The 27,773-nt window shown below is 41.5% G+C and overlaps 1 protein-coding gene and 1 long non-coding RNA gene across 3 annotated transcripts in view; one reads left to right on the forward strand and one right to left on the reverse strand.

Moving 5' to 3' along the window:
* MMP14 (matrix metallopeptidase 14) overlaps nt 1–27,773 on the reverse strand; it is a 47,247-nt gene that overhangs the window by 12,338 nt on the left and 7,136 nt on the right. The window lies entirely within an intron of this gene.
* Nucleotides 1,610–27,243, forward strand: LOC137522097 (uncharacterized). 2 transcript variants are annotated; one of them, XR_011022257.1, is made up of 5 exons: nt 1,610–1,671; nt 2,891–3,030; nt 25,912–26,054; nt 26,548–26,645; nt 27,032–27,243. It is a non-coding gene; the product is annotated as an uncharacterized lncRNA (long non-coding RNA). The 2 variants fall into 2 exon arrangements; XR_011022258.1 differs by lacking the exons at nt 1,610–1,671; nt 2,891–3,030 and adding an exon at nt 23,750–24,029.

The raw sequence follows: 27,773 nt of genomic DNA on the forward strand, positions 1-27,773 counted from the left end.
GCGGGCGGGGACCGGAGCTATGCAGGAGGCGGGGGAGCGGCGTGAAGTGACACTACATAGGTAAACACAGCCTACTGCTTGTGGACCACGTGGCTGTGATTTATGGGGGCATAGCAGAGCGCAGGGGGGGCCTGGGGGGCCACTACATAGCAACAGAGGCTGGGCTGTATAGGCAGACCCAGCCTCTGTGTGCGGATATCATTCTTAGAAACCACCTCGGGTTCTCTTTAAGCAAAAACATTCTCTAAATAATATTGATAGTATTTTTTCGCCTACTTTTTGGTACTTTTTCTTTTGCAAAGTGCTGAAAAGTTATTCTAAATCGAAGATGAAACATTATCTCCTAGGAGAAAACTCAGGATAAAAAGTTAATTGCATATGGGCCAAGGGCCCATGTAAAATTCCCTTTTTCTCCTGTGTTTTCTTCTAGCTGATATTTTTACAATTTGACAATAAAATTCCATTTAAGCCACCAATAAAAGATAAAAAAATATATCCTAGAAGGAAACTTGAGAGAAAAAGTGAATTGAATAAAGTTTTCTCCTAGGTTCCACCTTCTCAATAAAATTCCTATTAAGCCACCAGCAAGCAAGAAAATACTCCAAATAATATCCACAGTACTTTTTTTACATCCTGGTTTTTTTTTTTGGTACTTTTCATTTGCAGAGCGCTATTTTAAACAGAAGATGAAAAATTATCTTCTAGGAAAAAACTTAAGAGAAAAAGTATCTTGAATAAGGCCGATTCTGACTTGCAATGTAAGTCTCTACATTTGATATGAAATAACTCTGACACAAATGTTCAATTTTCAATAGTAAGGGCTTCCCTACATTTCTAGAAAGTCAAGTAATCTGTGCATGGGCATTCCTACAGCCTTCTTCCTGTACCGCAGCCAGGCATACAAATATAAGCACACGAAGCAGGTGGAGTGTGGAGCTGGGTGCAGCAGTTCTTGATTACAATGGAGATATGAAGCAATGGGAGGATAAGGCATTTCTTGGCAAGCTTGAGGGAGGAGTTTTCCTGTTTGGCAGGCACTTCCATATGGACATCATCACCAGGAAAGAAAAATAGGCTAGTGCACAGCTGCTCATGTAAGACCAGTGAGCTCACTCCTACTTATTACAGGTCCGGAACTGGGGAGCACATGAACAACAAATCAAAACCGTACAGCCAACCAGCTCATTGTTCTTTGTTCTGTTCCTGATTTCCATCTTCTTTAAGTAATTAAGAAAATTTCCCATGAAGCATATAGACAAAGAAAACTGAGGCGTTATTAGAAACGTACTATGGGATGACTACATCACATAAAAACACTTATTATGCCAACTCACTTCATGTCACAATCCCCTTGCATGTAAACCAGTGAGGATTCTGTGCACAGTAAAGTAAGCTAGCAAGCGTCATAACATGCTGGAACATGTCGTTTCTTTTTACCCTTTTTTGTCCATGGAGAATCTAAACTACCACTGCATTTATTGTTCACTGTGTTTTTTAAGTACTTATTTATGCATAGTGTAGGCTAAATAATTAAAAAGTGCAGTTATCAGTTTTAGTGTTATAAATTAGTTTGGATGCTTTACTTAGTTATTACTGCTGTTTAGTTCAGGCATACATGGGGACAGGAAGGACAACTGTGCATGCCCAACGCAGAGACAGGACAACTTTAAGGTACTTAGTCAATTAGCATTATTCTCTCTTCAGTTTCATGCTGCTCTCACATCAATTGATCAGTTTGTTTTCATTAGGACACCTGTTTTGCTTTCATTAGTATACCTGGGACATAAACTAATGTATAACTGAACCTAAACTGAAAGCCAGCTGATGCCAGACAGTCTTTATAGTTTTCGTTTACTTCCTGTTCCTGGGACTTCTAGTTTTCATACTAAACACACAAAGCTCCCTGTAGGTCCCAGGGACAAGATGTGAGGGGAAATATATGTCTATATGGACACAGACAACAATAAAACTCCATTTTCACAATACTCAGAACTAGAATTAAAAAAAAGGGTTTGATTCAAAGTTGTGGCTAAAAGATGCATTGTCAGCACAGACATTTTCAGTTCACTCTACTTGACACGGTTCTATAAGGACACACTGACATCAGAGAAAGGTAAGGACAGGATGTGAGTCTTTCCTCCTGGGTACATTTTTCGGCCAATATAAGTATATTCTCTGGAAATCATACCCAGCATCTGTACAACATTATAGTCATCCAAAGGATTCAGTTCAGTCTCTCAGTCAGCGTTCACAGGAAAGCAAGGAGAGTCACTAGCAGGAGCTACATGCCATATCTACACTTCACTAGTGGACAAGGGAGAAAATGTATTTGGGAGTGTGAGTTCCAAGTTATGACTCCAGACAGTTTTAATAGAGAGATGAGAAGAGTTAGAAACCATCTGCCATTTCTTGTTATATAAGAAGGATGGGTGGGGGGGGGGGGGGGGTGTATAGATGGAAGAATCAAGACATCACAACAGCTCTCCTATAAAGAAACCTGAACCATTAGCTAACACCTCCTCTAATGTTAACCCTTGCCTGAGGACTAAAACTAACATTCCCTCCTAAGCATTAACCCATTCTTAGTGCCTTACATTAAAGGAACCCTGAAGTGGCATGTAACATTCTGATATGTATGGTTTCAAAAAGGCTACTTAGAACTAGCCTCTGTTCCGTGTTTTTTAGGGTTAAAATTCAGGTAAGAATCCAAGACTATAAATCACAGTTTCTTTGCCATCTTAACTCTCATTGAAAGCCAATTAGAGGTCATAATACTCCTGTGTGGCTGAAAAACACTTTTGAGTACAGGGAACAGATAAAAAGGTTAATAGCTAAGAAGTGTTGGTGTGGGAGCTGTATAAACATTTAACAATTCTTATTTTCTTAATAGGAAAGAAAGGAATGTGTCCCCTGATGAAGCAACTCTGCGAAACCGGTCAGGAATGAGAAGGGCAGCACCCGTTTTATCGATTAAGCTACTGTTGGCCAGCACAGTTTCTACCAGGGTACCCATGATTTTGGGCCCCATATGTAAGTTATGATCTTTTTAGCTTGAGCTTTACATACAACCTTATAACGTGGGTTGATGTGGCCGGTAAGCCTTTATTTCCTTTAAATGGTGATGGTGGGCACAAGACATTGAAGATCTAGAGAATCAAGCACAGTGGAAAGTTATTATCTAGATCTGACACCCTATTAATGGGATCTACGCATTTATTTATATAATTGTTATTTTTCACTTGAAAGTCAAAACTTTCCTACATATTTTAAACTTTAAAATCAAAATAAGACTATGGGATTCCAGTAAAGTCCTATTTTGGATTAGGACTAATGAATATACACAATTGTTCATTTCATCAGTTTACTTTCAATCCAGGTTTGCTTTAAAATGTTTTTGACATGATGAGATATAGCATTGCATGCGCAGCCAAACATTACTCAATTATTACATTAATGTTTGGTTGCACATGCAATGCTCCATTATCTTGGAATTGTGCATCCTGAGTGGATCAGAGATATTCTCTGCATATTTTTTTCAATAGGACTGTGTGTATATCATATGTTTATTGATATTTGGATGACCGCCTGTGACAACCGGCATCCTCATTAAAATATATACGACAATGCTAAAGTGCACTATTTTGTGGCTAGGCGTGATACAGTCCTTTTGAATATGTCTATTTGATAGCCATCTCTCATAGTTTTGGTGGTGGTAATGTGTATATCCCATTATATTGTTTAAATTGACTAATAAAAGTTATGTTTTAGGTACTATAGTACTATTTAGGAAGGGCATGTTTTAGGGTCTGTTGACAGTCCCAGTGCTTGCTGTTTATTGTACCCGATCCTATCAGTTATAGTGACTTGTTTACACTTGGCAGAACCCCGCATAAAGTGTATTTAGCAAACACTGAAAGGCAGTAATATTGGGCATGAGCATTTGAAGTCAGCATAACAGACAGGAGCTACAAAGCATGACACACAATATTCCCAGAAGCATACATGAAAAAGGCACCTGGAAAAAGGGCACAGGGGATTGCAGCTAGTAGAATATCGCTAAAATCTACTACTGAATTCTGACAGTAACATATCGGTAATCTTTACTGATATTTTACTATGGCTAAACCTAACCCTACTCTCACACACCCTCCACTACCGATGCCTAACCCTAACCCGCCCTGGTGTTGCCTAATTTTAGGCATGTCTCCTAACACTACCCCCCCCCCCCCCCTGGTGTCACCTAACAGGTGGCGCCTAACCTCCCCAGGTGGCGTCTATCCCTAACCCCTGGTGCCTAAACCTTAACCTCACCCCTGCTGCAGAGCCACGATTTGAAAGTGAATTTTGGCCCCTGGAGGCGCCGCCACAAAGTCACAATTTGCGGCAAAGAAGGTACATTTCGGCGCCCAGAGGCACCTGATAGCAGGTAGCAGTATGTTCTTTTGTGGTGTGAAAAAAACAAAACACAGCTGACCATACATTTATTGCTACCTGATGTGGCAAAACAAATAAGATTCTTCTCTGATCAAAATCAATTCAGAGAGCAATCAATTCCCACCACACACAGCACATCAATTTTCAATAGATGCCAGCAGTTATCTGGGTGAGACAGGAACCTGGTACTCTAGAGCTACAAGGCAGCAGTAGTCAGTCATCGTGCTACTTGTCTACTTGGCTTGTATATAGAAATAATAATATGAATACAAGAAAAAGGTTACAGGAAGAAAAGAAGGGTGAGAAGCTAAATAATTATCTGCTCATTAGGGCCACAGTGTTCTCTGGAAAAATAAAAATCCAAAGTTGCCACTCCTAGTCATTGTTCAGAGGTCATGTGAATGAGAAGTTCAGAAAGGTGGGGTATGGAAAACTCAAGGCCTATATAGGCATGGAAAACATACATTCAGCAGGACTACACAAACCTTCCACAAACAAGAAAGAGCAGATACAGTATACTGGGGGGAATAAAAGTCAAATTCTCTTCAATGTTATTCTGTCAGTTATCAGGAAAACAGAACAAGAGAAAGAAAATTCTAATGAACAGCTGCAAATAGGGGATAGAGAGTAGAGGAGGTTTAGCTGTTTTCAGGCAAATCAGGAGTTAATAACATTGTTATTGCCTGTTCAAACAGAGAGCTTGTTGGGGGATGTTCTGATGATGTATATGTCTCCCTTGAGGCTGCACAGAATGGATGTAACTTCAAAGTGCTTATGGGGGGGGGGGGAACTTTATAGTGCTGGGCATAAAGGAAGCAGTTTAAAGTTACAGGAAAACCTTGTACACATTTAGGGCAGGGAGGAGAAGGGGCCAGCAGTGAAGGGAGAGAAGATGATGTTGAAATTGTTACACTTGTCTCGTGATCATATGAGCAAGCTACAACCTCTTCAAAAATAACAACTTTATGCAATCGCCTTCCTTTACGGAACAAACTTTGTGATAAATCACAGTAAATGATGTACAATGCAGCCACAAGATCTGTCACACTTCTGCTTTCCATTGCATCACTGAGAACTTCGGAAGAACTAAGAACCTCAGCCCAGACATTGGCCTCAATTCACTAAGCTTATCTCCTGTCTTTAATAACTCCTCTAGAGTTGTTACCATGGTGATAAGGCATGTAGTATTCAGGAAACATTTTACCTCAGGCAAACCTAAAGTTAACTCTTCTGTCTTTAAGTTAACTCTTCAATCCTTAAAATAACTCCAGAGTTAAAGACAGGCTGTTTATTAACTGCATGTGAAAATAACTACAGAGGAGGTAAATTAACTACAGAGGAGGTAAAATAACTACAGAGGAGGTAACTTAACTACAGAGGAGGTAACTTAACTACAGAGGAGGTAACTTAAGGAATGAAGAGATAAGATAACTCTCTCTTATGTGGAGGTAAGTTTTCTCTTGCCTTATTATCCCCAGCATGATCTTAGTGAATTGAGGCCATTGTCTTTATGCTATAATTAGCATTTTTTTTAATATAGCACCAACATCTACCGTATCGCTGTACATAGTACCAAAGATATAGTGGGGAGTATAGCTACACGAGATGTTCAAAACTCTGTACAATCAGGACATTAAAGAGACTCCGTAACAAAAATTGCATCCTGTTTTTTATCATCCTACAAGTTCCAAAAGCTATTCTAATGTGTTCTGGCTTACTGCAGCACGTTCTACTATCACCATCTCTGTAATAAATCAACTTATCTCTCTCTTGTCAGACTTGTCAGCCTGTGTCTGGAAGACTGCCAAGTTCCTCAGTGTTGTGGTTCTGTGATGCATCTCCCCCCTCCAGGCCCCTCTCTGCACACTGCCTGTGTATTATTTAGATTAGGGCAGCTTCTCTCTTCTCTCTTATCTTTTACAAGCTGGATAAATCCTCCTCTGAGCTGGCTGGGCTTTCACATACTGAGGAATTACATACAGGCAGAGCTGTCTGCACTCTGCAGGAAGAAACAGCCTGACACTTCAGTGGAAGATAGCTGCAGGGGGAAAGAAACACACAAATGATCTCTTGAGATTCAAAAGGAAGGGTGTATACAGCCTGCTTGTGTATGAATGTATTTTCTATGTGTGGACATACTGTACATCAACCTACTTCCTGTTTTGGTGGCCATTTTGTTTGTTTATAAACAAACTTTTTAAAACTGTTTTTAACCACTTTTAATGCGGCGAGGAGCGGCGAAATTGTGACAGAGGGTAATAGGAGATGTCCCCTAACGCACTGGTATGTTTACTTTTGTGCGATTTTAACACTACAGATTCTCTTTAAGCAATATAAGAATTAACCACATAAGGACCGCCTTCAGCCGATGGGCGGCGGCAAAGGCTGGGCCTAAACGACCGCTGTCAGCCCATCAGCGGCGGCTCCTTATGTGGCAGCTGGTCGGGGATAGCGCGCTGTTGTGCACGCACATCTGCCGGCAATAGGCTCCGCCCACCCGCAACATCAACCCGCCGGCCGTTCTTAAGCGCCGGCGGGTTGTTAACCCCTCGATCGCCGCATAGTAAGCGTATAATACGCTTTGTAATGTATACAAAGCGTATTATACAGGCTGCCTCCTGCCCTGGTGGTCCCTCCCTAGCTGCACCCAAACACACTGATCCTTCCCCCCCTGCCCCCTGATCGCCCACAGCACCCCTCAGACCCCCCCCAGCCCACCCCCAAGACCCCTGTTTGCACCCAATCACCCCCTTAATCACCCATCAATCACTACCTGTCATTATCTGTCAACGCTATTTTATAGATTAGGTCCTAAACTGCCTCCTGGGGGCTCCTGATCACCTCCCCCCCACACCCTCAGATCCACCCCAGACTCCCCCCCCCCCCCCCCCCGTGTGTACTGTATACATCTATTCTCCCCTGTAAAATCACCCACTGATCGCCTGTCAATCACCCCCTGTCACTGCCACCCATCAGATCAAACCCTAACCTGCCCCTTGCGGGCATCTGATCACCCAGCCACACCATCAGATCGCCCGCAGACCCGCCCTCAGATCGCCTCCGAAGTGCATTGTTACCATCTGTTCTCCCCTCTAATCACCCACTAATCACCCCGTCACCACCTGTCACTGCTACCCATCAGATCAGACCCTCATCTGCCCCTTGCGGGCACCTAATCACCTGCCCACACCCTCAGATTGCCCTCAGACCCCCCCCCCCCCGTGTACTGTATACATCTATTCTCCCCTGTAAAATCACCCACTGATCGCCTGTCAATCACCCACCAATCACCCCCTGTCACTGCCACCCATCAGATCAGACCCTAACCTGCCCCTTGCGGGCATCTGAACACCCAGCCACACCATCAGATTGCCCGCAGACCCGCCCTCAGATCGCCTCCGAAGTGCATTGTTTACATCTGTTCTCCCCCCTAATCACCCACTAATCACCCCGTCACCACCTGTCACTGCTACCCATCAGATCAGACCCTCATCTGCCCCTTGCGGGCACCTAATCACCTGCCCACACCCTCAGACCCCCCCCCCCCCCGTGTGCTGTATACATCTATTCTCCCCTGTAAAATCACCCACTGATCACCTGTCAGTCACCCATCAATCACCCCCTGTCACTGCCACCCATCAGATCAGACCCTAACCTGCCCCTTGCGGGCATCTGATCACCCGCCCGCACCCTCAGATCGCCCGCAGACCCACCCTCAGATCACCTCCAAAGTGCATTGTTTACACCTGTTCTTCCCTCTAATCACCCACTGCTAATAACTGCTCATTCATATCCTTTGTACACTGCATAAAACAATATTAATAGTACATCTCTCTTAGGTCTGTATAGCAACTCTCATTGGGCCAATAGCCTCCCAGAGAAGCTATTATTGATTTCTACAGGGTCATCATCTACTATGGCACTGAACAAAGTAAATGTGTGCAGAGGTGGTAAATGACAAACATGACAGTGCCTCATACACATCATTACATTTTGAGGGTGAACTCAAAAGGTTCAACAGTTGGAAAGTGGCAAGTGTGTTATGGGTAGAGGAGAAGCTTGTGAGAAGTCCTGTATATGTGAGCGTGTGAAGGCGATTCAGGCAGAGTTGTGGACAGTGGAGGTTGCATTGGGGTGATATCTAGGGATTAGCAAGTAAATGTATGTAAGACACAGAATTTGCACTGACTTTCACATTAGATTTAGGAGTTTGTGCTGCATCCTCTGGGTAATTAAGGAACAACAGCTGTGGGGAAAGAAGAACAGTCGGATGAATCGAGCAGCAGAATTCATGGATTGGAGGAATGCAGGTCGGTTAGATTGTAAATAAAGGAGAGGGATATTACCATTATCCAGATGGGATATGATTAGGGCGTGCACAGGTATTTTATTAGTGTTGAGCATGAGAATGGAACAAATGCCAGATATATTTTTGGGATGAAGATGATGGGAACTGGTTAGAGAGTTAATGTGTGAAATAAATGAGAGAGCAGAGCTCAATATTACCTCTAAACACTGCATTGATGTTTCAGGAGTGTCACTGACATTTATTGTTCTTTTAGCTAGAGAATTGCATAGAGCCCATTGGATAATAACCAGTTCAGTTTTACCCATGTAAAATTTTAAGTTAAGTTGTTAAGAGCAGAACATGTTAAGTTAAAGCAAACTTGTGGGAACCCCCCCCCCCCCCCCCCCAAAAAAAAAAAGATTACTGAGGGAAGCCTCTGTATGATCCAGACACTTCCCCGATCCTTCTTCAGCCCACCATTGTGCTCCCATCCATGTATGAGCGTGACTGTGTGGCAGAAGCGGCCCACACGTGACCAGTAGCATGGAGCTTCTGTGCTACTGCTCCAACACGGGCTGTCATTGCGCCTGCACAGTGCAGCCACGCATGTACATGGCCAGGAGCTTGGGCAAACATATCTATTCAACAGGCCTTTGTCAAATAGGTTCAGTGGGTCCCACTGGAATGGTGAGCTGGAGGGGGACGGGGAAAACCTCTGGATTATCCAGGCTTCGCTTCAGGTACACTTTAAACACATAACAGGCAGCTTGGTTCCAGTACAGAAGTGTGTCTGCACATCAACTGTTTCTAAAATTGTTGACCGGAACTACCAGCAAACGTCATCTTGAATGATACTGATTATTCATCTTTACATCAAGGTTTTCCCCAGCCTGGCAGAGAGAAAGCATTTATTTGCCCTGGACAAGGCCAGCATCTACTCTTTCCTATCATAAGTGTGCTCCAGAGAAGAGGCCCTCTCCTTTTGGCCACATTATAGAAAACAATGCTGACATTCCTTTGGTTGGGTTCACAATATGACGGGTTTGTGCTGTTCAGAGACTCTCCGTTGTATCCATTACATTGGACAAGTCATTATAGAATTGGTATTATGACATGTCCAACCTCCGTCCAGTGTCTGTAAAAATCACGCATGTCAGGACTTTGCTCTACATCGAATCCGTCAACATGTCCGTACTACTGTTGAATTGGACCAGTTTAGGCTGTAGTGTGAACCCAGCCTAAGACTTTGCAAGTACATCATGGGACACTGGCATTCATGTTGGATTTTTCAGTCAAGAAGTAACAAAAACCTAGGTTGTGTGTGTAGCTGACCCCAGCACTCCCTCTGCTGCACTTTCAGACACTATACTGTAATAATCTTCCAAAGATGACAGCATTGTAACTATATGGCAGAAAAGTATCCTAGGTTCCAAGCTTTGGCTGCATAGCCGTATATTAGCAAGCCTATTATCTTCATGCCTCTCAGAAAAGACAGAGGAGAACTAATGCTTAGAGAAAGATGTACTTTTACATTATTTCCAATTATCCATAGACATAGACATTTCCACATCTTTGCAGACGTCCAGACATAAACCAAGATGCAACACAGGTTATTATGTTCAGCCACAACACTACAGCCCACTTCCCTCTGCTCTGAGGTAAAATGCTAATTAGGAGGTTGCTGGTCCCTGCTACATCTAGCTGCATGCTGATCCTCACTCGGGCCTCTCTGTTCCCCATTTTGGCCAAGTTAGTAACCATCTGTCCTCAGTTAGAAATTAAAGGTATTATTTAATTCCACATTTTCTACTTGGCTTGTGCATGGCTTGTGGTATTCTCATTAGACTATCTATGTAATCTCCACAATTACCTTCATGATTCTGGGAGTCAGTTACATAAAAAACATCAGAATCCCCACGGCAGTTAACTTCTCTTATATAACTGTGTGCCTGCTTTATGTATTCACAGTACAAGCACACAAATCTATAAGCCTGTATGCTGAAATCAGGGAAGAAGTAAATGCAGATCAGCTTATCCCCTATACCAGTTAGCTGGTCCTCATGCTCATATTTTAGCTTTGGTAGTGACTGAGATACACCTGCAACAAGCATGCAGTCAGCGGGGACAGAACTACTGATCTACCCAGTATACTCATACTCAGCCTTGGTCTGTGACTCAGAAGGTATTTGAGGTGAACATCGATTACTAGCATTAGAAGATGGGGATTAAACTATTTGTTTTTGCTGCAATATTATCTATTTTTTAACTTCACATCCAAAAAATATCAAATGAGTCAGACCATCCTAATGTACCCTACTAAATGAGAAGTTGTCATGTTTTACATAGAGCACTCTTTATTTTACTCACTAACTTTGCCCTGATACTCTTACCCCGCCACTTTTGAATCTTTCAGTCACCAGCAAGTCTGTACAATGTAGCGCACTTGCATGTCATTCTCACCAGCACACACATGGAAGCCATGGGGGTGAGAGCCAACTACAGAAATCTACCAGTATGTTTTGTGTGTGGCAGGAAATAAAAGCAAACTCATGCAAGGACAGGAACAATGTACCAATTCAATGGAGAGGATCAAAGCCAGGAGCCAGTTACTGCAAGGCAAAAATGCTAACCAGTGAGTCACTGTGCTGCCCACTAAACAACCATGCTGAACTCTTTCTAGGATTACTCAGACACATAGCTGAATCTCTGTATCCTGGGTTGACTCAATCTTGATCCCTTTCAGAGAAGCAGTAGAAGCAGAGAAGAAGTAGTATGCTCTTGCTTCCTTTGACTATTGTCCCTGAGTTTGTATATGTATGAGCATGTGATTGTGGCATAGACAATACACTGTAAAATGTAACGGGGCAATGACAAGTGTCATTATTGCAAGGTTAATATGCTGGAATTTGGAAGGATAAGGGTGAGCGGCTATATTCAAGGGCATGCCAACTACAACTTAAGACCCGGAGGGTTCAGAAACGCATCAGCTGTTCTAGGGGTATGCTCTGCGGTACCAATAACACTGCATGTGTGATTTTGTTGTTTTTTTAAAAACATATCAAGTTTATTTAGAAAAATACCAAAGTACAATACATTTAAAGCAGCATTACAGAATAGTAATGTCATGAATAGAGCATGAAAGTGATTATGTTATAATGAACAATATTTTTAGAATGAACACTGCTTCACTTTACCGTAGTTCTCTATTAGTAAATCAATCTCAGAAACTGAGTACTGATTATAAAGAACAAATTCTTTTTAATTCCAATGTAGCCTGGAAATGGAAAGGAAACACTCTGTGTGTTTATACGTTTTCCCACCCTCACCCTGCTCCCACAGAGATATTCATGTCTTGTACTGGCTCATAATGATCTGCAAGCTCTGACCTGCAGCAACACAGATCTTGTCAGGCCAGGAATAATGAGATGAGGAGTTAAGCAACAGAAACTACAGACAAATCCCGGCTAATCTTTGTTATCACACATCTAACCTGCCCCCCTGAACTATTCTCACATCACTGCACATTCCATCAGCACTTCTGTCACTGGCTCCTCTGTAGCTTGCAGGTACTGAATATATTTATAGATGGAGTCTACTCAACAATTCTGTGTGGAAAAAGTTAGAGGCATCAGACAAGGATAAATATAAGCTATTCTGACAGCTGGTAGGGTCCAATCTGATGGATTTTTTCTCTAATATTGACAACTATAGTTTCCCTCCCTTTACAGCAGGTAAGTAATGGTAGGTGGTCCAAAACATCTGTCGTTTTTCAGCAGTGATAATCCGTAATCCTCCAACTGATGGCAGCAGTTTAATAATATCACTTCAGGGGACTTAGGCCTCCTTCAACAGACAGCTGCAGGTGGTACATTCAAGTGCTCGACATGGGCATTGGAGAGGTATCGGCCTATGGAGGCACATGGGAGTGACACCATAGGGACATACCAGCTCTTCATCAACCTATACCACAGTTATTGAAAACCTATGTAAACTGTTCTAGTTCCTGATGTGTCTAAATCCCTAGATATTTTCATAACCTGGTAGAAACTCTTTTTTGTATTTTTCCAATGCTATGTGGATTTGACTAGTTCATTGGCTGTTATGCACCAGATGAATGACAGCTAATGCTCAGTACATCCCATGGTGCCTGTGAGTTGAGATTCCCTCCCACTCTATTCTGACACAAAAGCCTGAATTCCCAGGTTCATATATACAGTGCACACCACAGAGTGGGAAGAAGAGTGGTAATGACGCCTCATTGGTGCTTGGAAAGTACTTTTCTCATGCATTCCAGCCGTTAGATCTCAAGAACAAAGAGCACAGACATGCTACTAAGCAACCCACACAATCATTAAAGGGAATCTGCTGTCAGGCTGTCTATACTGTCTGAATCACATCATGTATACTGGGTTTGGCGCTTTATTGCTCACACTGATGTTAAACACACATTTTGGTCCTATGCAAGTAGAACTAGCTTTCATGTTGGGACAATGGCACAAAGCAGGAAATGTACGCACCCGCTAGCGACTGAAACTTGGGAACGGCCATAGGCACCATTGTAAATAGCGGCTACACCGTGAAATTAAATAACGGGGCCGCCCGCAATGCACAATGCGATATTTATAGTATTATGCCCAATACAATATTTATCATATTGAGCATTTCAAATTCCACAGTGTGGAATGCCCGAAAAGGTAAGAGTATCAGGGCAAAGTTATAATGCCCGAAAAGTATTGTTTTTGCTGCGGAGGTTGGTAAGGTTAGGTGTGAGGGGGGACAGGTTAAGATTAGCCGTGGGAGGAATGGTTAAGGTTAGCCATGCGAGGGATGGTTTGGCTAAGGTTAGCTGTGGGTAGGGGTTGGTTAAAGGACCTCTGTCGCGAAAATCTTAAAATACATGTAAACATATACAATTAAGAAGTACAGTACTTCCAGAGTAAAATGAGACATGAATTACTTTTCTCCTATGTTGTTGTCACTTACAGTAGGTAGTAGAAATCTGACAGAACCGACAGGTTTTGGACTAGCCCTTCTCTTCATGGAGGGTTCACAGGAATTTCTTTATTTTCAAATTACTTTTAGTAAATGGCAGTTGCTCCATCCAACTGCCAAAAAAATGTATGGTGAGCAGGGAGGCTGGTCAGTATCTTTGTCCAAATCTTTTTCAGGGAGTGTTTGTATAAAGCATAAGGGCCATGCTGAGGATCCACTATGGAGAGATGGACTAGCCCAAAACCTGTTGGTAATGTCAGATTTCTACTACTTACTGTAAGTGACAGCAACATAGGAGAGAAGTAATTTATGGCTCATTTTACTCAGGAAGAACGTACTTCTTATTTGAATGTGTTTTCAATTTTAAGATTTTCGTGACAGTTCCTCTTTAACCAGTTCATCCTTCAGTGTTTTTTAACCTTGTGCATCCGAGCAATTTTCACCTCCCATTCATTCGCCAATAACTTTATCACTACTTATCACAATGAAATGATCTATATCTTATTTTTTTCGCCACCAATTAGGCTTTCTTTGTTTAAGTGGTACATTTTGCAAATAATAATTTTTTTTATAAATGCATTTAACAGGAATATTAGGTAAAAAAAATGGGAAAAAAATTATTATTTCTCAGTTTTCGGCCATTATAGATTTAAAATAATACATGCTACCATTATTAAAACCCACATATTTTATTTGGCCATTTGTCCCTGTTATTATTCAGTTTAAATTATGTCCCTATCACAATGTATGGCGCCAATATTTTATTTGGAAATAAAGGTGCATTTTTTCAGTTTTGTGTCCATCACTATTTACAAGATTATAATTTAAAAAAATAATAGTAATATACCCTCTTCACATGCATATTAAAAAAAAGTTCAGACTCTTAGGTAACTATTTATGTGGGTTTTTTTTTCATTGTAATTTTTTTTTTAATTAAAATTTTTATTTGGGTAATTTTGTTTATTTAATAAAAAAATTATGTAGATGTAGTTTTACTATTTGGCCATAAGATGGCCACAGTCACATTTTTTTTTTTTAGTCCTGTAAGCTAATGCTCTCGCTTTCCCTGAAGTATAGGGAGGACGTGAAACTTTTTTTTCTTTAGAAAGATTGTGGCTTCTCAAAGAAGCCACCGGTCTTTCTACTGGGGACTTAGATCAATGAATGGGAATTATGTTCCCAATCATTGATCTCTGGGCTAATGGGCGGTGGCACAGGAGCATGCGGGTACGCAACTGCACGCGGGAGCGTGCAGCGGCAGCCTTTTGGGCATAGTAGCAACGTCCAAAAGGCTAAAGTAGTTAGGGTTAGGTGAGCAGGGGTTGATGGTTAAGGTTAGGTTTCGTAGAGGGTTGTGTGAGAATAGGGTTAGGTTTTGCTATAGTAACATATCAGTAAATTATATTTTACTAATTAAAAATACCACTCTGAAATAGTAGAATATGGGCAAAATACCGATATTCTACTATCGGCTATTCCCAGGCACCCAAGTTTCATGGTGCCTTTGTTTCATGCATGCCAATGGCAACACTCATCATATAAATATTTAGTTTACAGACATATTTCCAGTTACAATCAACAGTTATGACATAGATCATTATATAATTGTATCATCTGGTCTGTTTCCTTACAACTATCAACTATTGTACCATATATTATGATACATTTACAAAAACATTTAGCTCAGTTTGTTTCCACTGTTTACACCTACTGGGTTGAGAAACAATGTAACATTGTAAAGGAAGCTGTCCACATTTAGCCTCAGCTGAAAACAGAATTTACTTACCACACACACTATCAGACTTCATATGTCAAACCAGAAAAAAGCTTGTCTACTGGAAGGCTTTGTGATGTACTGGCACTGCTTACATGGAGGTTTCCTGGCTTCATTATGTGTGAGAGAGAGAGCTGTCACTTTAACTGGCAACATTGATTATTATTTCCTTTTACCTTTCATAAATTAAATGGTTCTTCTCCCAATCAATTCATATGCTTGCTATACATCCTGCATATGCACTTTGTATATGTAATGAGCACCTCCTTTAGGTTATGGATCTGAATTGATGGTCCGGCCTCAGAACTTGGTGGCTATAAGCTATCATATTGTCTCTTTACCCTCTCTGTCGGCTCATCTCCATCTCAGGAAAATCTCTAGTTACCTTCCCAGAGGATAGAGTATAGAATACGCTAGTGGTGGAATCATACTGGTTGGGCAGATATACAGTGGCTTCCAAAAGTATTCGGCCCCCTTGAAGTTTTCCACATTTTGTCACATTACTGCCACAAACATGAATCAATTTTATTGGAATTCCACGTGAAAGACCAGTACAAAGTGGTGTACACGTGAGAAGTGGAAAGAAAATCATACATGATTCCAAACATTCTTTACAAATCAATAACTGCAAAATGGGGTGTGCACAATTATTCAGCCCCCTTTGGTCTGAGTGCAGTCAGTTGCCCATAGACATTGCCTGATGAGTGCTAAAGACTAAATAGTGCACCTGTGTGTACTCTAATGTCAGTAAAAATACAGCTGCTCTGTGACGGCCTCTGAGGTTGTCTAAGAGAATCTAGGGAGCAACAACACCATGAAGTCCAAAGAACACACCAGACAGGTCAGGGATAAAGTTATTGATACATTTAAAGCAAGCTTAGGCTACAAAAAGATTTCCAAAGCCTTGAACATCCCACGGAGCACTGTTCAAGCGATCATTCAGAAATGGAAGGAGTATAGCACAACTGTAAACCTACCAAGACAAGGCCGTCCACCTAAACTCACAGGCCAAACAAGGAGAGCGCTGATCAGAAATGCAGTCAAGAGGCCCATGGTGACTCTGGATGAGCTGCAGAGATCTACAGCTCAGGTGGGGGAATCTGTCCATAGGACAACTATTAGTCGTGCACTGTACAAAGTTGGCTCTTATGGAAAAGTGACAAGAAGAAAGGCATTGTTAACAGAAAAGCATAGGAAATCCCATTTGCAGTTTGCCACAAGCCATGTGGGGGACACAGCAACCATGTGAAAGAAGGTGCTCTGGTCGGATGAGACCAAAATGGAACTTTTTGGTCAAAATGCAAAACGCTATGTGTGGCAGAAAACTAAAGCCCCATCTACACAATACGATTCTTTATACGATTCAATTACGATTCTATTTACGATCTGATTAATTCCGACATGTCCGATCGGGATTCGATTCAATTCGATTTGCTATTGTTTGCAATGGCAAATCGAACTGAATTGAATCGAATTCTGATCGGACATGTCGGATTTAATCGGATCGTAAATAGAATCGTAATTGAATCGTATAAAGAATCGTATCGTGTAGATGGGGCTTTAACACTGCACATCACTCAGAACACACCATCCCCACTGTCAAATATCGTGGTGGCAGCATCATGCTCTGCGGTTGCTTCTCTTCAGCAGGGACAAGGAAGCTGGTCAAAGTTGATGGAACCAAATACAGAGCAATCTTGGAAGAAAACCTCTTGGAGTCTGCAAAAGACTTGAGACTGGGACGGAGGTTCACCTTCCAGCAGGACAACGACCGTAAACATAAAGCCAGGGCAACAATGGAATGGTTTAAAACAAAACATATCCATGTGATAGAATGGCCCAGTCAAAGTCCAGATCTAAATCCAATCGAGAATCTGTGGCAAGATCTGAAAACTGCTGTTCACAAACGCTGTCCATCTAATCTGACTGAGCTGGAGCTGTTTTACAGAGAAGAATGGGCAAGGATTTCAGTCTCTAGATGGGCAAAGCTGGTAGAGACATACCCTAAAAGACTGGCAGCTGTAATTGCAGCAAAAGGTGGTTCTACAAAGTATTGACTCAGGGGGCTGAATAATTACACACACCCCACTTTGCAGTTATTGATTTGTAAAAAATGTTTGGAATAATGTATGATTTTCGTTCCACTTCTCACGTGTACACCACTTTGTATTGGCCTTTCACGTGGAATTCCAATAAAATTGATTCATGTTTGTGGCAGTAACGTGACAAAATGTGGAAAACTTCAAGGGGACCGAATACTTTTGCAAGCCACTGTAACTTTCTCCAGCCATCCCCCACTGGCACAGCTGTCCTACAGTCCCCCTTGATGCCAATGGTATGTCACGTGGTGAAACTGGGATCAGTGGGGGTTGCAGAACTGCCATGCAGGTGGAGGGTGGAGTGCACAGAGCTGGAGGCCGCCATCGGGGTAAGTAATACATAGCCATGCAGTATACTTCCTCCATTTTGGGTACGTTGCACTAATGGGGCACCGTAATAAAGGGACACTTAGGGGGCACTGTAAGGCTACAGTGCCACTTATCACTAGTGGCCACATCCATCTTATAGCCAATCCCCCTGTAAATGTCTATCTTAAGCCTCAGATGCTTGAACCAGGGATTAAACTGGATTGGCAGGCCTTGTTTCCTCTATCAATTAAATATCAATGACAGAAGTGGAATTTAATGAACTTTTTTTTCTCTGAGTATAGTTCTGCATTAAACATTTTCTTACTTAAAGGGAACCTAAACTGAGAAGGATATGTTTTTTTCCTTTTAAAATATTACCAGTTGCTGGACTCTCCTGCTGATCCGGTGTCTCCAATACTTTCAGCCACAGCCCCTCAACAAGCATGCAGATCAGGTGCTCTCTGACTGAAGTCAGACTGGATTAGCTGCATGCTGGTTTCAGGTGTGTGATTCATCTACTATTGCAGGTAAAGAGATCAGCAGGACTGACAAGCAACTGGCATTGTTCAAAAGGAAACATCCATATCCCTCTCAGTGTAGGTTCCCTTCATGTAGCTTACTCCTTAACTGCCAAAATATAATAATATAAAGAAAATACAAAATTCCAGAGATTTTAATATCATGAATCACTCATTGGATACAGTTGGAAGAGTTGCTTGCCATCTCTATACATAACTGAGCAGATTATTTCTGTTTATTTTTATAAACCCACTCTCCACGCTACCCTAACAACTCTCCACTAGCAGAAAAATTAGATAAGATGTGGTTTCCAAGAAATGCTGTAGATTCCAGTGAGTAACTACCCTGACATTTTATCTTTCTGAAGGTGATTTATTATGAGGTGTGCTGTCTCAGGGCAAATACTGTGCAACCAGGACACATATCCCATACTGCTGATCATTCCATTGGCAGCACGTCAGAAGCAAGGCTAGATAAGGAGGATTATTTCTGACTGTGGTAGCTGTGGTCTGGATGTTGACGTCAGCAGATAACTCTCTTTTTGTGCTATGGTGTGCCTCTGATGTAAGCAACCCAGTATGCAGCTTATGCATCATGTAGGTACCTGCTAGTTTCACATATTGAGCCGTGCGATCGTCCCGCAGCAGGAGAGCCCGAGGTAGGATGATTGCACTGCACCATCCTCCTGTGCACATTACCCTGACCTGGGTTCTGCACTGCTACCGCAATGGAGCATTACTGTGTCACCACAGACTTTCATTGCTGCATAATCCATGCAGTAGGCATGGATCATGTGGCAATGCACTGCCGAGTTTGCGATGGCCTTACATCCATTTTGCTACTTCTGTCGCATTGCATCACCATAGTGTGTAAGTCTCCATAGACTTACATTGCCCTGGCAACAAGCTGCAGTGGGGGAGTGTACAGCAACCCCAAGGGGCACAGGAAGTGTGAAAGAAGCCTTAAACAACTCAGTCAACCTTTCACCAGCTATCATTATAACTAGTTTGACTAGGAGGCCTCCAATATGGGTTCTGTGTTGTTACAGCAAAACCCCAAGTAAATATTTCAAGAAAAACACTGTTTAACTCTGCTATGCGCTCAATGAACTTTATTTAAACACTGGTAATAATCACACATTCAATCCCATCTTTACATGTGCTTCATGCAATTATCTACACACCAGCTATTGTATTGGGAGTGGAGGGACAGTGCTGTGAGCAGGTTAGGAGCTAACGCATTGCATAGTGCTGTCAGTCTATTAATGTTAGCCACTCATGGGTCAATCTTTCAGCTTTTGGTTTGAATTACTCTGAATGAATTTCCATCAAATACCGGTAAAACCTCACACAAATCTGATCACAAGCTACAAAAACATTTCCATCCATTCTGCAAAGCAGCTGGTTATGGTTGGCACCACTATAGAGCCAAAGCATATTTTATTAATACGTGGGACTTTTTTCACAAGCTTTGGACAGTGCTGGATTTTGGCTATGGGGTACAGCCAAGTACAAGTGCCAGTGCACAAATGCTCAAGCTGATAATGAAGAAGCCAGAAGGTGAGTATCAGTCAGGGTTAATAGTTTGGATAAGGAGCTAGTCTAGTAGGGCTTGTGTTAGGGAAAAAGGTAGGGGGGACTTAGATTTAATAATTGGAGTTAAGTGTCATGGAGGACTGTGAATGGGGAGGGGGGGGGGGGGGGAGTTAAGGATTTAGGAAAGACTTAACACTGGGGGGAGGGGGGAGTTATTAGATTTAGACAGCAGAAAGGGGTATATATTGGGGTTAGGCATTAATAAGTAGAAATGGACCAACCAACCAATTGATTGAGAAGAACGGCGGAAACCTAAATAAAGGCACTGTGGCAAAAGTCATACAGTTTTGGTGACAGTGCTTTACCAATGTTCTAACTTTGGGCCTTAACTGGCACCCAAGTGGACACTCCTTCTGCATGCATCCTCCATTTTGTATATAAAAAAAATACTAGGGGATATAACACTCACTAGAAAATATCATACATTAATTAAAATATAACTTTTATAAGTAAATGATAAAATATAAATATGAATATTACAACCTGAGCTAGATACAAACAGAATAACCCTAGTATGTCCAGATATCAAACACTGGTCCTACTGCATAATCTACAAGGACCACAATGGCCCTTGCGCAAAAATACAAACTAAACACCCAAAGGTGATCCTACATGTTTTGCCTAAAAGTGGGGCTTTGTCAGGGGCATAAAGTGTAAAATGTACTTACTGCAATAATAAGTAAATCACAATTTAAATTTAAATGTATAACATTGTCAAGTCAAGCAGCATGGCTTTTAGTCTGCAAGCCAGCCTACATCAACTTTGAAAACGTTTCTTTCAAGAAACAATTGAAATGCACACTGAATCTAAAACATATGATCCTCATTAAAGGTGTCAACTTCAAGATGATTTGACAAAACAATTCAATTGACTAGAAATGTATTACTTTTATCAAAATAGGAGGTCTTCATTACAGGAGGGGAGATAATAGGGACTTCATCGCTGTCCTTATAGAGAAACCGTAACCAAGAATTGAACTTCATCCCAATCAGTAGCTGGTACCTCCTTTCCCATGAGAGATCTTTTCCTTTTCTCAAACGGATCAACAGGGGGCTCTGTATGGCTGATATTGTGGTGAAACCCCTCCCACAAATGATGTTAGCGCCTCACAGTACTGAGGTACTGCTATCACACTGTGGGAGCCTTGTTGCATTGTGGGAAATAACAGCTGTGTACAACTGCCACAAAAGCAAGCAGCTTCTCCTTCCACTGACATCACTTGCCAGCAGTAAAAATGTCACCATGTGATAAATGTCAGAATGTACATCAGGGAGAGGAAAGCTTTTACAATGGGCATACACTGACTAAAAATTTTTATTCCATTATTTTCACTGGAGTTCCTTTTTAACTGTACAATCAGCATCCTCTAAGTAGAGCCTGTATGACTCGCCTGCAATGGATCTGACAGAGCTTTTGGAATGGAAAATTGCTGGTCTGTCTGTATGTCTGCCTGGAGTTTCACCTCTCCACGTATAGATTTTAATGTGATTGATGAAGGGTCCCTGAAGACCTGAAATGGACTGGTGCCTTTGCACTCTTTGGTTGATGGAACATATGCAATCTGCATATTGTTACACGAGTTATATTGCTGGACACTAAATAAAGTGTTGATCATTTTTTATCTTTTCAAGTACTCCCCCATAGGGTGTGGTGACCACTGCTAGGGAAGTACTAATTTACCTCCAAGATTATTATATACTGTATTAAAAGCTTGGAGCACAGCTCAACTTACTTACCTATACAGGAACCAAGAAAAATTCTTATAAAACACTATGAATGACTAAGCTGTAGTAGTTTAAGAGCTCCAAAGAGGAGCAAAACTTACATTAGCACTGAAGTCATTAGCACTTGGGCTTTCATTAGCAACAGATGCCCTTAATTCACCCCCATTGCTATCTGTATCTTCGTAATAGCTTAATTGCAGAACTGTCCATGCACTACTATTGAAAACCTGATGATTATAGGTTTTTAAAGACCTGATTTTCTCTATAACTACTTATAAAATAGCTTTGCATGTCACACCACAACTTAATATGCCAATTACTAACATTCAGCTGATACTTAGGAAAAACTGCAGATCAGTTAACACTTAACAACTTAACCTCAAACACTAACCGGTCTTATTAGACTGGAATAACCATTAGAAATGCACAGAGAAATATTAATACCAACAATGTTAGTAGATTAGTGCTATTACAGAAACTGCGCCCACTGTATCTACCCACAGTCTTATTTATAGGTCCAGAGTGTTCGCTATCTGTCAGATCCACAGGATATGTCTATATTACTTTAGTGAGACAGCGCTCCTCTTCCTCTCATCAAGCCACCTATGAGATTAAACACAACTCCACATAGTGTTATACTGTCAGATTATAAAAGCATCTCTAAAACACCCAAAGTGCTATAGTGCTTCACTCGTGCTCCAGTGCCACACTCCACGTATTTCCCTTATGAAATTGCCGCTCACCAGATTCACACCACCTCAAATCCAGGTGGGTCTAAAGCATAGGCCTCACAGCCAACGACACAGCAAATGTAGAGTTCCACAGAGTTTTAATCCAATACCATTGCAGACACTACTCTTCGTGTTGAAAAGATTTGGCACCCCTGGATCCAAAAAGCTGCTTTGTTCGGCATTAAAACACTCTTGACTTCCTGCACATCTCATGCAAACTCCCTCAACCTAGCAGCAGCTCCACCCCACACAGGGAAAAACACAGCTGACTCAGCAGATTTCTGGCGTCCAAGGTGAGAAGAAGATAGGGCTAGGAACTATTTTTGGAAATTTAGGGTCCTTTCAGAATGCTTCTGTTGAGTTCAGTCGCAATGGACAATATAACCAATTCCATTTCAATGGTACATTCACATTGGCACAACAGCAGTGAGGCGGTTTCCCTCAGAAAAAAGGGCAGCATCCTGTGTGTTTACAAAACAATGAGCAGCTGCAGTGAAGCATACATCTATGAACTGTATGCATTGAGAAGAAGGGCATCTCAAAGAAATAGTATCAACTTACATTGATGAGCCAGGGGAGGAAGCAAAAAATTACCAAAACATGGAGGCCTTGGATGGAGTTTACCCAGGCAGAGGATTATAAGAAAATATTGAGAAAAATCTGAACCAGCTATGGATTATATGAGATAAGAAACCATGCGGTTCCCCCTTTTCAATTCTTCTGGCATGTTAAATATTGACAGACTGGTCAACTTGGCGTGTAATTTAGATTTTTGTGGCTGTTGTTTTTTTTTCTCTTTGATTTATTTATTTATTTCCCTAGGTAATATATATAGGATCATGATCAGATAGGGATAACCTAAGCATATACTATAAGAGGTAAAATTGGTAACTTTATGTAGAACTGGTAACTCTTTGTGGGACTGGGTTATGGTGATTAGATATTGATGTGATAATATTATATTGCTGCTGTAATATTTTTTTTTATCTATATTTGTATAAAGAAATAAAGAATCTTTAAAAAAGAAGAAGGACAGAAGAAGGCCACTGCCGACGGCCCTGCTGCTGACTCACAATTTGTTGCCATCCCTGCCGCTGACTCACAGACGTGCAGGGCGGCAGGCGCAGGACGCGTCTCAGTGCGTGCTCCGCCTACGTAAACAGTAGTCACGTGTCTCCCTGCGTGTCAGCTAATCAGCTGACACGCCGAGCTCCGATTGGTCAGGCCTTGTATTTGAACCTGGTGAGCGCTCTAGTCTGGGCCCGTGATAGCCTATGCTGGGCTTGTTGCTGAGATTGCGCTCACAACAAGTGTTTGTCTTGCTGAGGACTTGTGCCTGTTTCTTAACTAAGCTTCTTCTAGATTGGATTACCTGTTACCGACCCGGCTTGAACCTGACCACGCTTCTGTATTGGATACAATACCCGGCTTAATAAAAAGAATTCGCATGAACGCTGCCTGCATTGACCCTGACCTGATTGACCTTGTATCTGTCTAGTGATTACTTCAGCCATTCCCTGTTACCTTGTCTTCTTCTGGATTGCCTCAGCCTATAGGCCTCAGGTGACTATTCAGTACACTGTGTTACATTGCCTTGCTGTGTTAGGTTATTGCTGTCTGCCAGTTTGTATGCTACATCTGCCTGCAGGGTATTGTAGTTTGTATTAGGCAGGAACTTTCGCAGGTGTTAGGGCTGGGTTATATGTCAGTCATTTGGGCATACAGTCTGACTCACAGCAGGGGACCAGACAATACTAACGGGCATCACCTAGGGATAGCCATGTGACAATGAATAAATGAGGAAATCAAGCAACATAATTTACAAAATCTGTCTGAGATCAGAGCTATTAGATTAAGTAACCACATCTGTGAAAACAGGAATAACAATGTATGGGATCTAAATTGGTCAGTGACTGTCCAGACAGATTAGACAACAGCCTCAGCAGCCAGTATAAAGATTACATCAGCCTGGAAGAATGGGTTCAGGAAGGTCAATACTTTATACCACAAAAAAAAAGCAATTACAGAGACAGCTGAGAAATAGATGACCCCTCATCCTTCCTATGCACCAGTTTCAGACCCGGATGGCATTCCATTTGAGAACCAGATCCCTGAAAAATTGGTTCTGAAAATAGGTAGGCATAATGGATATTATCTTTTTTGAAACAAATTATGTATGATGCAAACAGGCAAAATAACCTGACGGTGAAGTCCAGAAGTGAGACACTGTTGGAGCAGTTTGTTTGGGAGTCTGTAGATAATGGGCTTTATTCACAAAACTTCTCAAATATGACTTATTTATCACTTAAAGAGACACTGAAGCGAAAAAAAACTATGATATTATGATTTGTATGTGTAGTACAGCTAAGAAATAAAACATTAAGATCAGATACATCAGTCTAATTGTTTACAGTACAGGAAGAGTTAAGAAACTCCAGTTGTTATCTCAATGCAAAAAAGCCATTATCTCTACGACTTTCAAAGTCATGGAGAGGGCTGTTTTCTAACTTTTATTATCTCAACTGTTAGTTAACTATTTACTTTTCCTCTGGCAGAGGAGAGGTCATTAGTTCACAGACTGCTCTGAAAGAATCATTTTGAATGCTGAGTGTTGTGTAATCTGCACATATTAGAGAATGATGCAATGTTAGAAAACACACTATATACCTGAAAATAAAAATATGAGAATATTTTCTTTGCTGCTAATCTTCTAGTAATTATTCATAGTACACAACCAATTCATTATATCATATATTTTTTTTTGCTTCAGTGTCTCTTTAAGTGATAAAAATAACCTTTCAGCACATTTACAAGCAAAATAATCACTCAAAGTAAGTTGTTCCTGATTAACTTAATTTCAATATTACTTTTCTTACCGTAATTATATTATATTTTTGCTCTTTGAAAGCTTAAAAGTTACATAGATAAGGTGAAAACAAAGGGAAACAGGTGAAAAAGCTGTGTGAATAGAGCCCAATATGGTGAAGGTGGCTGAGTTCTTGGATTAGTCTGGAATGGATTGCAACATGAGAACTCAGTAGCTTGCCAACATGGCCAACCCTAAACAGTGTATGGTATATATGTTCAATAATTATTCTAATCTTATGCTCTTTCACCTGGTGTATAAAATGCTGAACTAGAAAGTGTGTTGAGCAGACATATCTTGACAACTGAAAACTAGGAGTAAACCAGCCACTTGCTTCATCAATCAAAGAAATATCTGCACTGCATTGTATAGAGTGATGTAGGGATCACCATAACAGCTATAGCTAATGGTATGGAGCCTGTAGCCCAGGGGGGTATGTCCCAGTGGGGTGAACTGGGCCAATGGCAATTCAGCTGCCAGGTCATTGGGAGGTTGGGGAGGGCTGTCATGACAGCATAGTATGAAACTCACTTTTCAAGGTGCTCTTTTCTTCTCTGGTTGGTGTCACCATCTCCATAGATCCCCAGGCTGAAGCCACATCACATGATCCACTGTGCATGGTGTAAATTAGTCACACACTGGCCTAAATTAGATGCAGCATCAGCCGGAGGAATGAGAAGACTCGGCTGCTGATCTGAGGAGAAAGTGCAGCGATGGGATAGGTAAGATACTCCCCCGATACATTGCTGCATAATCTGCATGGAGTAGAGGGGATGACACAAGCGGCATTATTATTGAGGGGTAAGTGGAGCAAAATTACTACCTAATACTTCTTCTGGAGGAAGGATGGAGGCACAAAGGCTACATAATTAGGGCTCAACCAAAGTATTGCTATTGGGCCCATTGATTTCTGGCTACGTTCCTGATTGTACAGGTGTGCTTAGTATTTTATTATCAAGAGTCAGCGCCAAACTTTTTGTAGATGAGTTATCTGTCATCTATGAAAACTGATTAACAAATGAGATCCTGCTTTTTATAAGAAAAGGTCCTGCATTGGTTCCAGTGGCTGCTCAGTTGATCATGTGATTCCCCTCAGAGCTACAGCAGCCTGCAACTGTTCCTCACAACATTATTCTCTATCATATTTGCTTTAAATAACAGGATTTACTGTCGCTATTGTTACTTATACTCATTCTTTGCCTTTTCCTGTTTAAGCTTAAGTCCAGACAACTTTGTTTACTATCCATTGAAGCAGCAGCCCCTGTAAGTGTGTAAGGCTGGTCTCCCCGCACGCTGCTGATCAAGGTCCTCTGGTGAGCGCCATTCACTTATGCACTATATGCACTTTCCCTTCTATTACACTGTGATTCTGTTGCAGCCTAATTCAGATTCCTCATTGATTGCGCTTTATATTGTGACTGTTTACATGTTTATTGGCACCAGGGCACTTTACGTACATATTATGTATTTATTGCCACAGGTTTTTCAGCTTTATAAATAATCACTGTTTATTATCACAATGTAATTTATTATGCATCATCCAAAGGACATTATTGAAGGTTAACAATTACTAATTTACAGTATATCAGCCAGCTGATTATAATCAGTCTAAGGGGCTTCTTTTACCTGTTTTACTTTTTTATTGCTGCATGTATTTAGTACTATCATGTCACTCATTATTTTGTATCCTCCTTCACAGGCTGGTTATGGAGTGTCCTATGACTACAGTCAGTAACATTTTCTATTATACATGATAACCATGTTGGAGTGCCCCTTAAAATGAACTTTTATACAGACTGTTCTTCACAGTTGAGCACCTGAACCCAACCCTGGAGAGTGGCTTTCAGGAGGCTATAAGTGTGAGCGGTGATGGTAATTCATCAGGTGTACAAAAACGTGATGGTTCGCAACATGTAGTGTATTGCTGTGTCTGTACAATATATGCTTGAATAGCAAAGCCAGTGGTGTGCCGCCTCTTCATTCACTTGTTCACATCACGCATCTCAAGGGAGCAACCTGAAAGAGGTTTGGCACCGACATTCAAAGTATATTCCATTCCTGAGTTACCACTCCTGTGGTTCCTCACTAATTGCCACTAATAATGAATCATACAAAGTTTTGTAGACAAAGATTTGTAGACAGTCCCTATTCAGTGTGCAGCAGGCTCTTGTGTACAGCGCCCAGCCCCCAACCTCTCTACCCATCTCTAAGTGCTCAGTACTGTAGTTATGCTGTAGCCAGTTCAGCTCCATCAGAGATGGACAGAGTAAGTGTACTAAGCTGTGGCTGGGAGCACACTCCTCTGTCAGTTTTCTGCATGCATTTTCTGCACACTAGGGGCTTGATTCACTAAATCGTAATAAGTCATTTTCGCACTTGCGCGATAATTTGCGATTGCGCACTATAATTTGCGATTGCAGGCAAACCCAAAAATGCGCTTG

This window comes from Hyperolius riggenbachi, chromosome 1, assembly GCF_040937935.1.
Source record: "Hyperolius riggenbachi isolate aHypRig1 chromosome 1, aHypRig1.pri, whole genome shotgun sequence".
In the NCBI taxonomy this organism is placed as follows: domain Eukaryota; kingdom Metazoa; phylum Chordata; class Amphibia; order Anura; family Hyperoliidae; genus Hyperolius; species Hyperolius riggenbachi.